This window comes from Misgurnus anguillicaudatus, chromosome 15, assembly GCF_027580225.2.
Source record: "Misgurnus anguillicaudatus chromosome 15, ASM2758022v2, whole genome shotgun sequence".
NCBI classification, from domain to species: domain Eukaryota; kingdom Metazoa; phylum Chordata; class Actinopteri; order Cypriniformes; family Cobitidae; genus Misgurnus; species Misgurnus anguillicaudatus.
In genome coordinates, this window is record NC_073351.2 from 17,977,705 (window position 1) to 17,990,725 (window position 13,021).

A 13,021-nucleotide genomic window follows, 5' to 3' on the forward strand; every position below is an offset into this window, starting at 1 on the left:
CTGACTTTGTATCTCAGAATTCTGACTTTGTATCTCAGAATTCTGACTTTATATCTCAGAATTCTGACTTTGTATCTCAGAATTCTGACTTTGTATCTCAGAATTCTGACTTTGTATCTCAGAATTCTGACTTTGTATCTCAGAATTCTGACTTTATATCTCAGAATTCTGACTTTGTATCTCAGAATTCTGACTTTGTATCTCAGAATTCTGACTTTGTATCTCAGAATTTTGAGATACAAAGTCAGAATTTTATTTTATTATTTTTTTACAACATGGCGGAAACGGGCTTCCATAGGATATGTATCATGTAAGGTGGGGATTATTTTTTCTTAAATATTCCTATTAGAAAAATGTAAAAAAAATATTGTTCCTATTAGATGTATGTGTTACATATTTCACATAATTACATTGCCTTGTCATTGTCATTTTTATATACCCTGTAAATAAATGCAGCAAGTTAAAACAATTTGGTTTTGCAAGTCAACTCAACCTACTATTTTTGGATATTTTAAGTTTTGGATTGTGATAAGTTGACATAACTTATAAAATAAAGTTAAAATTGTTTAAATTAATTTATTAAAGTAACATAAAATATATGTTGATCTTTATTTTCCCATTTTACCCCTAAGCATATTGTTTAATGTGTGCATAATAATAAAAACATTCGTGATAAATTTTGTCATTTAGAAAATGTCAAATCCATAGGGGAGAGCAGGGGCGAAAGTACAATTTTTCCGAAAAAAATTAATTTTAAAAGATAATGTTATAGACAGAGATATTTTTGCAGTGGTCTATCTATATCAGGTGGAATTTTGTAAAAATGTAAAACAACTTAAGTATAATTTCACTTTAAACATAAGTAGTGAATTGTTACTTTCGACCCCACCTGCAGGGACGAAAGAAACACACAGGTGGGTCAAAAGTAGCACAACAAAACAAGATAGTTTTTATTAAATATACATGACAATGACCTCGTTAATATGTAACTGCAAACATATTTTGTAATTTATCTTTGTAAAAAATAATGATTTTAAATTTCAGTTTTATCTATTAAATCAAAGTTTATTTATAGAGCACCTTTTTAAAACAGCAGGTGTTCAACAAAGTGCTGTACATACAATATAAAATAAACACTAGAACTAAAAAGCATAAAAATAATAATAAAAAAATAAAAAATAAATAAAATAAAATAAAATAAAAACACAATAAAATATGCAATAAAAACAATATGTGTCAAATGTGTCAAAAGAAACCAACAGTACAAACTTAAATTGTTGAGAATAAAACAAAATTCAACACTTTGAAATTATATTAAATCAAATTGGAATAATATAAATTTTCAACATATAAAAAAGTATTAGCAGCGGGACAAAAGTAACAAGTGTTACTTTCGTCCTGACAGGACTCCTGACATTCAAACCGATTTACTTTTATTTTGAAAAACTCTGAGAAGTCAAACCTCAGAATGTGTTAGGTCACTAAATAACCTGTAGATTGATCAGTACTTTAACACATGAAACCAGAAACACAACGCGTTATAAGAATAAAATGACCGCTTTATGAATTTACTTATCATGGTTGAAAACACCTTTACGGACTTACAAGCGGAAAACGGTGAGTAAATAATGCGATATTTTTTAGGTCTGTGAGGGTTGTGTGCCTAAAGCTAAGTTCACACTACATGATTTTAAGCCAGATTTAAGCCCGATTTGCAAGTCGTTCGCTCGCCGACAGGTCGGGGTGTGATCGGGTGCAAATCGCGGGGGATTAGCGGGCGATCGACGTTCGCGAATCTGTTGGTATGAAAGAGCCAACAACGCATCAAAGACGCTCGCAGACGCCTCGCAGACGCGTCGCCGACACCAGAAAAATATCTAGCATGCTAGATATCTGGAGCTGTCGCGCGACTCAACCTCCTGTGATGTCACGAGCTACAGCCAATCCGACCAGGGGTTGAGGTCACACGGAAAGATGAGTAGCATGTCACAGTTATGAATGCCTGTATGACGTTACACATACATGTACAACAACTGCGCTGAGAAAAAGAAACGGTGGAGAGAAATAGCAAACGCTGTAAAACAGCAAGGTGAGCAAATGATATTATTACATTATCTAAATGTTATAGGGTCAAATGTAAATTAATTGGTCATATTTCCATATATACATTGATATTATTGTAATCCTATTTTTGGGATATGTCTGTAAAACATTATAAAGTGTATAGTTATTTTTTACTGTAATTCTGTTTATTGTTATATATTGTGTATTAGAGGATATTCAGCTACATTACAATCTGCCTTTTGTACCAATTGAAAGAGCTTAAACCAAGGAATAAATTCTCATATTTAGTTTGAATAAACAAATAAAATAAATGAAAGTGTGAATGTAAATATTAACTGAAAAAATGCATTTCTTTATTGATTTTAGACTTTACTTTTGCACAAGTGGACTCACAAACAACTACATCAACTTCATTTGGGAACCATGGCTTTGGAATTGAGGGATATTGAAGACCCAGTTCTTTTATCACATCTCAAAAGAAGCATAATGGTGATGATATTCAATGCCCAGGAGACTGACAAAAGTGGATCAATGTTGTCACCTGAAAAACCTACCTTATGCATATATCATACATGACATGTGCGGTCCCGATGTTTTTTTGTTTGACTTTACTATGTATTACATTTATCAATAAGGTGATTAAACTTGTTAAAGGGTTTAGATTGAATTTCCCAGTGCTGTTTCATGAAATAAATGGTCTATCGAAAGTAATACATTTAATGCAACAAAGTATAAAAGTATTAAACACGTTGAGTCATATTTTACAATAACAGGCAATATGAATAGTGCTTTAGTGCAATGTAGTACATTAGAATGTATATTATGTGAACAGACAAAATATACATTGTTAGAACACATGCAGTGCGCCACATTAACACAATTAAACATTACAAAACTCAGTGTGTAGAGCTCCTTTAATGGCTGGGTGATATATAAATATCGTAATATAATTGTGTGTTATTGGCTGTTAGATTAATCCACATTGAGTAAAAATGCCCAGAGCTTATCATCACAATCGCCATAAATTTTATCATGATCAGATATGTTGATGTTTAACCGCCCTAGTATAGAAACATTGTTAATGTTCTCTGTTCTGTGAATAATGAGTGTGGATCAAGAAATAAAGTTAGTATAAGGCACTTAATTGCAACATGCAGATTGCCTTTATTACATTCCTGCACCTTTTGATTTGTATGCAATTAAAATTAAGTGAATAATAACAACAATAAACAGAATATTTAAAACAATGAATAAGTGAACCACGTGTGTGTTCTTTACAAATACAGGACTTTAGAACACACAAGAAAACGAATGTCCTAAACTGACAATAACTGGCTTTAATCTGCTGTTTGCAGGGATAACTCTACGGGGCGGTTTCCCGGACAGGGATTAGACTAGTCCTGGACTAAAATAAATGTAAAAGCTGTCTAAACTAAAAACAACTTGAACTGATATATCTTAAAATAAATCAGTGCCCTTTGTTTTGCTTCAAAATGCACACAAGTAATGTTTTTAGTAAGGCATGTTTGTTAAAACTAGTTATATTTCCTAATTAAACTAAGGTCTAGTCCTGGTTTAAGCTAATCCCTGTCCGGGAAACCACCCCTACATTTTTTAAAATTTCTAAATTCCTTTTAAAATGTGATGAACTTGCCAATAAACACTACCCGCTGGTGAGGTAAAGTAGTCCCGCATCAGATTGCGTTGCACTTTTGCTATTGCCATACAATTGCGATGTGAGGTGTATTTCATCGGTTGAAAAGCACACATCCCGATCCCGTGAATCTTCCACTGCCCATCATCCATGTTGTGGTCAGCAGTCTGCTACAGCTGGAGTGGTACCAAGTACCCCAAAGCAATGTGGAAACTGCCCCTTCCTTTCGAAGTCCATGGCTATTGTATGCCACTCTCCTTCCGTTGATGGTGTCTAAAACAATAGGACACACCAAATGTCAGTGATTAAATTATTATATATTCAAGACTACAGTTTACAGTGGATTTATTTGCATAGTTATATGCAGAACAAAGTTGGATAGCAATGCTTTTGTGAGTCAAACACCTTGGGTCTCATTTATAAAACTGTGCGTAGGATCCTTACTAAAAGTCTACGTATTATTAAGACAGACAAAGCAATGTTCCCTTTCTGCAAGTGTGCGTACATGAATTATCTTCAGATCCCACCATGCAAGCCCATTCTCCCATTACGTTTTTTTTTATAGATCACAACCTTTGCGTGGGAACTGGCGTACGCATGTTTCCAGACCTGTTTTGTGCGTACGCATGCTTTATAAATGAGACCCCCTCTTACTTAATCCATATAAATAAGTATAACGATAAACTAAACAACATGTAGAAATACAAATATTACAATATTAGGTTTAGAAGTAATTTTATATTTATTGTTGTGTTAGTTTCACAATTCATGTTTCTACACAAAATACTTTAAAATACACATAGTGTAAGCTCAGATAAAATTATGAAATTAATGTATACAGGTATGTATAGACATAAAAATAGAATTACTTATGCTTTTCAGAACTATATCCCTGTTTCTAATAATACTTTTTACTAAAATACTTTTATCAAAGACAGTCAACTGCTGATGTCCACAATGTTATGGGTGTTCTTTTTTTAAAATGAAGTAGTAGATTTTATATATATATATATATATATATATCTTTATATTTTGTAATAACCCTACCTTCAAGAAATCGTCCTTTATAACCTGGTACAGAGCAGAACATCCAAAACTATTTGTGAGATGGTGCTGGTCTCCCATCCTGGACTTGAACCTGATGAACTTGAACGTGTCACCTGTAAGACACAAAAAAGTTCAAAAACATACCCAGACAGAAAAAACGTTATGACAACATTCAGTTCATATTTGTTTGAAATGAAATCACACAAACCTGTTGCACAGAATCGCAGGGTCAAAGACAAACGCTCTCCAAATCATGTTTTGCGAAGCCTGTCCTATTCTATTTGAACGATAATTAAATCAAGAAACACAGCTTTTAAGCACAGTAGACAACACTTTGATATTTTAAATGTGATCATAGCCAAACATAAGCATGCAGCTATATTAAACAAGCTGTAACAGTTACTCACCTCAAATCTTTAATCCCTGCTGTCCGCGTGTGGTTCTGATCCACCTCTCCACATCACATCTCTATATTTTTTTCTTTTGCGGCTTTGCATCGCGCAAACGGTTTGCAGCACTTATTTCTGTCTGAAGTCTATATATACACAAACAAACGTTTTGCGCGTCTGGTTTCTTCTTCTGTGGGTTTTTACCGGCGCGCGTGTAGTTTCGCGTCATTTCCGGTTTGTTTTATCGCGTGATTTTTCGTGACAGAACGGGGTTTGTAGACAAGATAGAATCGTTGGGTAATAGAGTTGTTCTCAACTCGTGTAGTGCGTTACCTCCTGTTGTGGGGCATTCACGTTGTGTCGTGTGGTGTGAACTGCTCAACAACGTGAACACTCCTGATTTCACAGAGAGCAAGTCATGTAGTGTGAACCGCACAGTTCGGACCTACGTTTCAAAGTCATGTAGTCTGTACGAGCCATAAGATGCTGTCATAGCTTGAGATGCAAATGTTATCAGGGCTCGGAGAAAATCGTTTTGTTACTTTCATCCCGCGTTACTTTTGCCCCAGTTCTCCCCTATTGTAAAATATTATATCAAATCAACATACATTTTATGTTACTTTAACCTTACAAATTAAGTTAAACAATTTTAACTTGTTTCTCTAAGTTATGTCAACTTAGAAGTCAAAAAAAGGTTGAACTGACTTGCATAATTAAGTTATTTAAACTTCATGCTGAATTGCACAGTGTAGGAATTCATCAAAATTACTTTTAGAAAGATTGTGTAATGAAACACGAGTCAAGTCCATTGATCCATTCTCTTAGCTTTTAATTTTGCAAACTCGATGACCTCTTTCACAATCTCCTAATGTAATGCTAATCATCCGACCACCAGAAACGTTACACAACAGACCTTGGAAAAAGCCCATGAAATAACATTTCATAAAATCAAAAGACATTTCTGAAAGCGTTCATTGTTCAAGGATGTCCAGACATTCTGAAGCACCCGAAAATACCTCAAAATGAAGTTGATAACTGCAGGTAACCTATTTAACTTTTGCTAGAATTATTCTTGCATATTTGCTGTATGGTAATGTCCATGCTTGATACACAACCTCTCATGGAGATACCCGTGTACAGTGATTGATGAGAGAGTCCAGTGATGTGACTGCCTGTCATGATGACAATAATAAAGAGTAATAAAGATCTATGAGAATAGCAGGACACATCACATTGTGCCATTAACGCTATCCTGTCACTTAGTGGTAAAATGTGTCACAAGTCAACAGCTCAGTTGTGTCGGCTGAATGACTGACATTTGCTTAATGAATTCTTGCTAGATTTTTTTCATCATTCATCTCGTATAATTGCTCCCGCTGTGCTAGAATATATTTTGAATCTGTGCTGATAGACTTGAATAGCAGGAAGCTATTTGCATGAAAATTTAAACTATATGACAATGTCTACAAAATTTTGGAAGTTTTCTTATCTGTCTTGCTCCGTCACACTTGCTTTAATTTCAACGCTGTCTCAACATAATAGCCGTGTCTGGATAGTGATTGTTTGATGATAGAGTCAAAACTTCTCAGGTGCCAGCGAAGTTAGTGGTGTTCATTTACACAGATCACAGATACGGCTCAAATGTATTCTGTAGGGATATGACCTATTCCCGGCATGTCTACATCTAAGTCTTGTTTGTTAAAGGAAGTGCATTATTTAGTGTCCCCAAACTGTAGTTTCCTAAACAGTGTTTTCTAAAGTGGGTCGCCTTAAGCAGTCAGATTATCTGTGGAAAATATCTCAACTTCGAATCAAAGTCTGATGGTCTTTGTTCCAGAACTGAACTCTAAAATGATTGTGTATAATTAAAGTGGATTTTTTTTTTTTTGACGATAATGCCATTTGGCAACTTTTATTTACAAACAGTTTTATAAAGCTGTTTATTCATAGTTAAAAAAAAAGTTTGAGAAACTGAATGAACACTACTTGACTAGAAATTAACTGTGCTTATTATATTTATGGAAAAAAACAATGATAATGAATGTATAATAATAGTAAAAAAAGACAAATGAAACTGGCTGAGTTCATCTCGTGCCCGGGTTAAACTGATTCGTACGAGCTTAATGCAAAGTTGTCGCTTCTGTTTACATTCAGGAAATGGATTGTGTGTTTGTTTGTGTTCGTTTCTCTGTGTGTGTGTGTGTGTGTGTGTGTGTGTGTGTCCAATGCCCTCTGTGTGTGCTAGACAGACCCAGAGCTCATGGTAACAGCCGAGAATAGAAAGTGCAGCGTCACAGTGCAGAGCTGGGAGGGCCAGAGTCCTGAGCATGCAGGTTTGGGGTGACATTGGGCTGAATGAAGGTAGACACTGCAGTGGGATTCTGTTTCAAAGAGCAAGGGGTGTGTATGAAGCACCCGACAGGGCAGGAACACACAGGAGATTTTAATCTCAAAGCCAGGATCCAGACCTCCTGGAGCAGCCAGACCTTTCTCAGTACTTTGAACTTGGACTTCAAACACCAAATATTTCATTTCTGTTTTATTGCACCATCAGTCTCTTTGCTCTGAGGTTTTCAATTAGAATAAATGTAATTGATTTTGATTCCAAATGAAGAGTGTTGAACGTTTCCGTGTGATCTTAATCAGTTTTTATATGTTTCGGCTACATTTTTCTTGTTAAACACCAAGGTCAATGCATACAATTCGGATATGTGAAACCCAAAACTTTGTGTACAACTTTGTATTTCTAAATGTGTCACATCTCAAAGCATGTTCATTAACAATGACTTTTATTCACTGTTGGAAAACAGGTTCTTTGGAAAATGACTTTTAAATTCAGCTGGTCCATGTGTAAAAGTTATTGATTATGTGTTTATATGTATTTAATATCAAAACTGTGTTTTTTCTTGTCTGTGATGGAAAAGAGAGTTTAATTGTTAAAATCCACACTGGCCATATGCTCGCAATATGCCATGACACAAATTAGCTGGGCATTAAATCAAATTGTTTGTGAACACTGGGGAAAATGCTTTTTATTGATAAATATTTTTTATTTCTAAATGATTAAGATGTTGTTATTATTAGAAATGTATATGTAACATTTCATTACAATAATGCCAACTAGATATTGGTGAGCGGAGCTTGTGCTAATAGGCAGGGCCGGAGTGGGACTCATTTTCAGCCCTGGAGTTTCATGCCTTAGACCGGCCCACTTTAGTTCACGACTGACTATTAAAATAATATCTTTAAAGCCTCAGTAGTATAAGTCTGCAGTAGTGCACTGTTCTCTGCAACCTTGCAATTCACTGTATTTTTCAAATATATAATTTCATATTCCGTGCAAATGCAGTAAACAATTATAATTTTTCCCATAATCATGCAGCCCTACCATAAGACCATAATATTACTAAAGTAAACTTATTCAAAAACTAAAGGAAACAAATGTGTTTGTGTTTTCCACTATATTTCTATTTCTAAAAAAATGGTGAGTCTTGAGATTAACTGTTGGGTTGATAACGTTTGGAAACCCCTGATATACAATACACAAGCAAGATTTATCAAGTATGCATTGGAAACAAATGGAAAAAATATGTCTCTTTTTTAGTACTTAGATCATGTCTATTGCTAAATAACGTAGGCCTACATTGTGTTAAAAAAAGAAAACATCATGGATATACTTTTGAAACTACTTTTTTCAAATAAACTAATGAGTTTTGCATCAAATAGATTTTTGTTACTCTTGCAATAAACGATGAATAATGACTATTCATAGAGAATTCATCTATGACTTGGATAAAAAAATATGTTTTGTAAATTCTTTTCCTTTTAGAGGCCAGCTCGTTTGTATTAAGACGCGCTCAAGTTTATTTAAAATATAATAGACGCGCGGCCGGCAAGCGCACTCAAAAGACGCGCTCAAGTTTATTTAAAATATAGACGCGCGGCGGGCAAGCGCACTCAAAAGACGCGCTTAAGTTTATTTAAAATATAATAGACGCGCCGCCGGCAAGCGCACTCAAAAGACGCGCTCAAGTTTATTTAAAATATAGACACGCGGCCGGCAAGCGCACTCAAAAGACGCGCTCAAGTTTATTTAAAATATAATAGATGCGCGGCCGGCAAGCGCACTCAAAAGACGCGCTCAAATTTATTTTAAATAGACGCGCGGCCGGCAAGCGCACTCAATATAGACGCGTCTGAAACAAAACTCGTGTTCAAGTAAGCGCTTTGAAAACCAGTAGACAGCGGCACGTCCTGCGTTTCCCATGCGTTTTAGATGTTAATGAACCCTAATGCAAGAATTCTTCCAATAAATGGTCGGGACTCGGGACACAATCAACTTGTGCATAAAGCGGCGGGGACATCTCTCACCCGCAAATACGGGTCATCCCGGTGGCATGACAACACCGGCCCTCGTGGCCAAAAAAAACAGACCGGCCCACCGGGAATCCTCCCGGTTCTCCCTATGGCCAATCCGGGCCTGCTAATAGGGTTTGCCAAAAAGTGTAAACAGACTCTGTTCATGGCATCTGCATTTAAAAATGACTAAGCAATGACCGGATAAATTACTAAGAATAAGATCATTGCATCGGTTTCCATTATTACTGGCAAGTATAATGGAATAAGGTATTGTGAAGTGATATTGAGTGATATGTGATCATTTTTAAGATGTGAAATAAATCTTTGGTGTCCCCAGAGTACGTGTGGATCCTGCCTAGCAGTCTTGTTTTGTATTTATGTCTAGTCATGATGGCAGGGTTCTGGCAGTCCCATGCTTTATGTGGAGGTTCATGGCCTTGATTATTGGGTCATGTGCCTCCAGTGTCTTGTCTTTTGTCCCCGCCCCCTCGTTCTCCTGCTTATTAGTAATCATTGGTTTTCTCCCATCACCTGTTCCACCTCGTTATCTTGTTTGGTTTTTTCTATATGATGTTATTTGCTGCGTCAGTATATAGTGTTTTGATGTTGTGTACCCCCCCCCCTTGTGGGTTTTTGTTTTATGTCAATAAAGTCTTTTCTGTTCTCCCCGACACTGCCTACGATTGGGTTCATCCGTCCACACTTCCTCACAGTACGTATGTAAAGTTCTCTTTCAGTCAGTCACTATGACATTACATTGTGACTGACGAATTGGAACATGACATCTCCGTTCCCTTCCTTCAGGGAACAAGGGTTATATGCGTAACCGAAATGTTCTATCACAAAATAGATATATAATTTATTAAAGCATGGTAAAATTGCCACTTTGTAGGTGTGAGCAAGAATTTACTGTTTTTGGGTGTGTCCTTTTAAATGCAAATGAGCTGATCTCTGCACTCAATGGCGGTGCTGTGGTTGGATAGTGCAGATTAAGGGGTAGTATTATCCCCTTCTAACATCACAAGGGGAGCCAAATTTCAATGACCATTTTTTTCATATGCTTGCAGAGGATGGTTTACCAAAATTAGGATACTGGGTTGTTATTTATCCAATTTTCTAGGTTGATACAAGCATTGGGGACCCAATTATAGCACGTAAACAATTAAGGAAAAATTCTGTTTTTCATGATATTTCCCCTTTAATAATTTTTATTAATATAATCTTTCACACCTTTAGTAATTATTGGATCTTGGCTGTTAATATACAACAATACTGAGGTGCAAATAGGATCTGCCAATATACATAGCATCTAATTACACATATATTACGCAGATACTGTAACTTAGTAAATAGACAATATCTCTATATTTTTACTAAAACATCTACAGCACAGAATCTATGACACTGGAGACAATATTGAAGACATGTATGACAGAAATCTGTGTTATATTCTATAATTTTGTAAACTGTAATGATATTGGAAAAACATCTGAATTAGATCATGGTTTGTGTGTGGCTGATCTCATTGGACTTTTGATTAAAATCATAACTCTTCTGTTTGCACCGTGTTGCGGTTCCTGGCTGGCTCTTATCATTGTAAAGATGAGAAGAGATAGAGCTCTACACTGGAGATGCTAAGGGGTTAATTAATCCATCTCACATCTTTACTCTGCCACAACATAAGGGTCAGGAGGTTTGTTTGATGCTTGCCTGCAGCTTTGCCTTCTTTCTGGCCTGTGAAAAAAAAAAAAATATCTCAACCTTTGTGCATCTTTCATCTGAAACTTATTGAGGATTTGTGGAACACATTTCGACAAAATATAGCAAATTTTCATATTAAGAAGAACTTCCAAATTGGCTTACAACGAAAAAAGCATTTACCATTTTGTCAAAGGAGTTGTCAAAGCAAGAAAACCATGCTTCTGCGTAATAAGATATTAAAGGTGCAGTGTGTAATTTTTAGAAGGATCTCTTGACAGAAATGCAAACTATATTATCAGGGGTGTATAAAGACCTTATATAATGAACCGTTATGTGTTTATTACCTTAGAATGAGACCTTTTTATCTTCATACACCGAGGGTCCCCTTACGTGGAAGTCGCCATTTTGTGCCGCCATGTTTCTACAGAAGCCCTTAACGGACAATTTTTTTTTAACTTAGTTGTCTCCGATGATGACATGTTTGTCCTGTGTCAACTACCATAGCTTCTCTATTTCAAAAGCGAGGGGTGAGCAGTGAACTGAGCCATTGGTTGCAATTCGCAACCTCACCACTAGATGCAGCTAAAATTTACACACTGCACCTTTAATAATAATTTGACAGAAATCTAAATTTGTTAACACAGCAAAGTTTATTGTTTATGCATTATCGACTAGCAATGTCACCCCTATTGTTGTGTTGACAGAAACTTCAAATTGTTTTGACATTTACTCCTTGACTTTCCTTGCACTGCAGCATGCAGATGTTGCGTCTGCCCTCATGCATGCCTCATTGTTTTCTTCCTTTCATCTGCCTGCAGAATGGATGTCCATCTGTGTGAGACTCATAAACAGAAGAAGAAGATGCAGATGTTAGCAGGACAATACAGATGGCACACATCACTCTCACTGTCATCGCACATCTGCACTGCCGGCCCACAGACTGACCGCTTCTGACTAAAAGGGGTTTCTTTTTAGAGGCGGGTGCCAGGAAGTTTTAAAAGTTATTAAACATTAATTTAATTTGGACTGAAATCAAGGTTTAGAGGTTTTAAGGTAATATTCAGAACAGTACAATTAATTATTGTTTATTTCTAAGCATACTTATTTTTAAAAAGACCACAGTAGTCATTGTGCAACATGTGCTAACTACATGATGATCTATTGGTTAAATTTGGCAGATGCTTTTATTCAGAGCGACTTACAGTGCATACAATTTATAGTATGTTTGTTTTCTGGAAATCAAACCCACAACCTTTGCGGTCCAATGCAATGCTTTACCAACTGAGCTATACAGGAAATCTGTTTCTGTACTGTTGTAGTAAAGCTGTGTCGAGACACATTCCCTAGATTACTTCATACAACTTTTCATTTGATTCAGAAAAGAAATGCAGTATTTCGCTGCGTATGCAGTAAAAGGTCATATGAATTCAGGAACAAATGACAGCCACATCAGTTAAACTGTCAACATGTCAACTGTAACCTTTTAGAAGAAATATATGAAATTAGAACATTGAGGAAATATTTCAGAGCGGTGGAGCATGCAATCATTGCTCATTAATGAAGACCTTAAAGCGTCTAACACTTTTAATTTGTAGGGGCCAGACAGCAGCAGAAAGTCTGTGGGAGGCAAATTGTTATTCACATCCACGTGTGTCTGTTGAGAAATTGTTTGCATGATTTTATGGACTTTGAAAAGGTCAGCATGAGCGTGAAAACTGCAAATATAAAGTTATGACATTGAACGGCAAATTTACAGGGATTTTTAACAAACAGGTATATCACTTGTAGGTTGTACAGTACTCAAAGG

The 13,021-nt window shown here is 35.9% G+C and overlaps 1 long non-coding RNA gene across 1 annotated transcript; it reads right to left on the bottom strand.

Annotated features, from left to right (window-relative positions):
* Positions 1–3,848: 3,848 nt before the first annotated feature.
* Positions 3,849–5,637, bottom strand: LOC141349784 (uncharacterized). The gene is made up of 3 exons (XR_012357814.1): positions 4,974–5,637; positions 4,766–4,878; positions 3,849–3,991 (listed from the first exon to the last, which is right to left on the bottom strand). It is a non-coding gene; the product is annotated as an uncharacterized lncRNA (long non-coding RNA).
* Between the last annotated feature and the right edge of the window lie 7,384 nt (positions 5,638–13,021).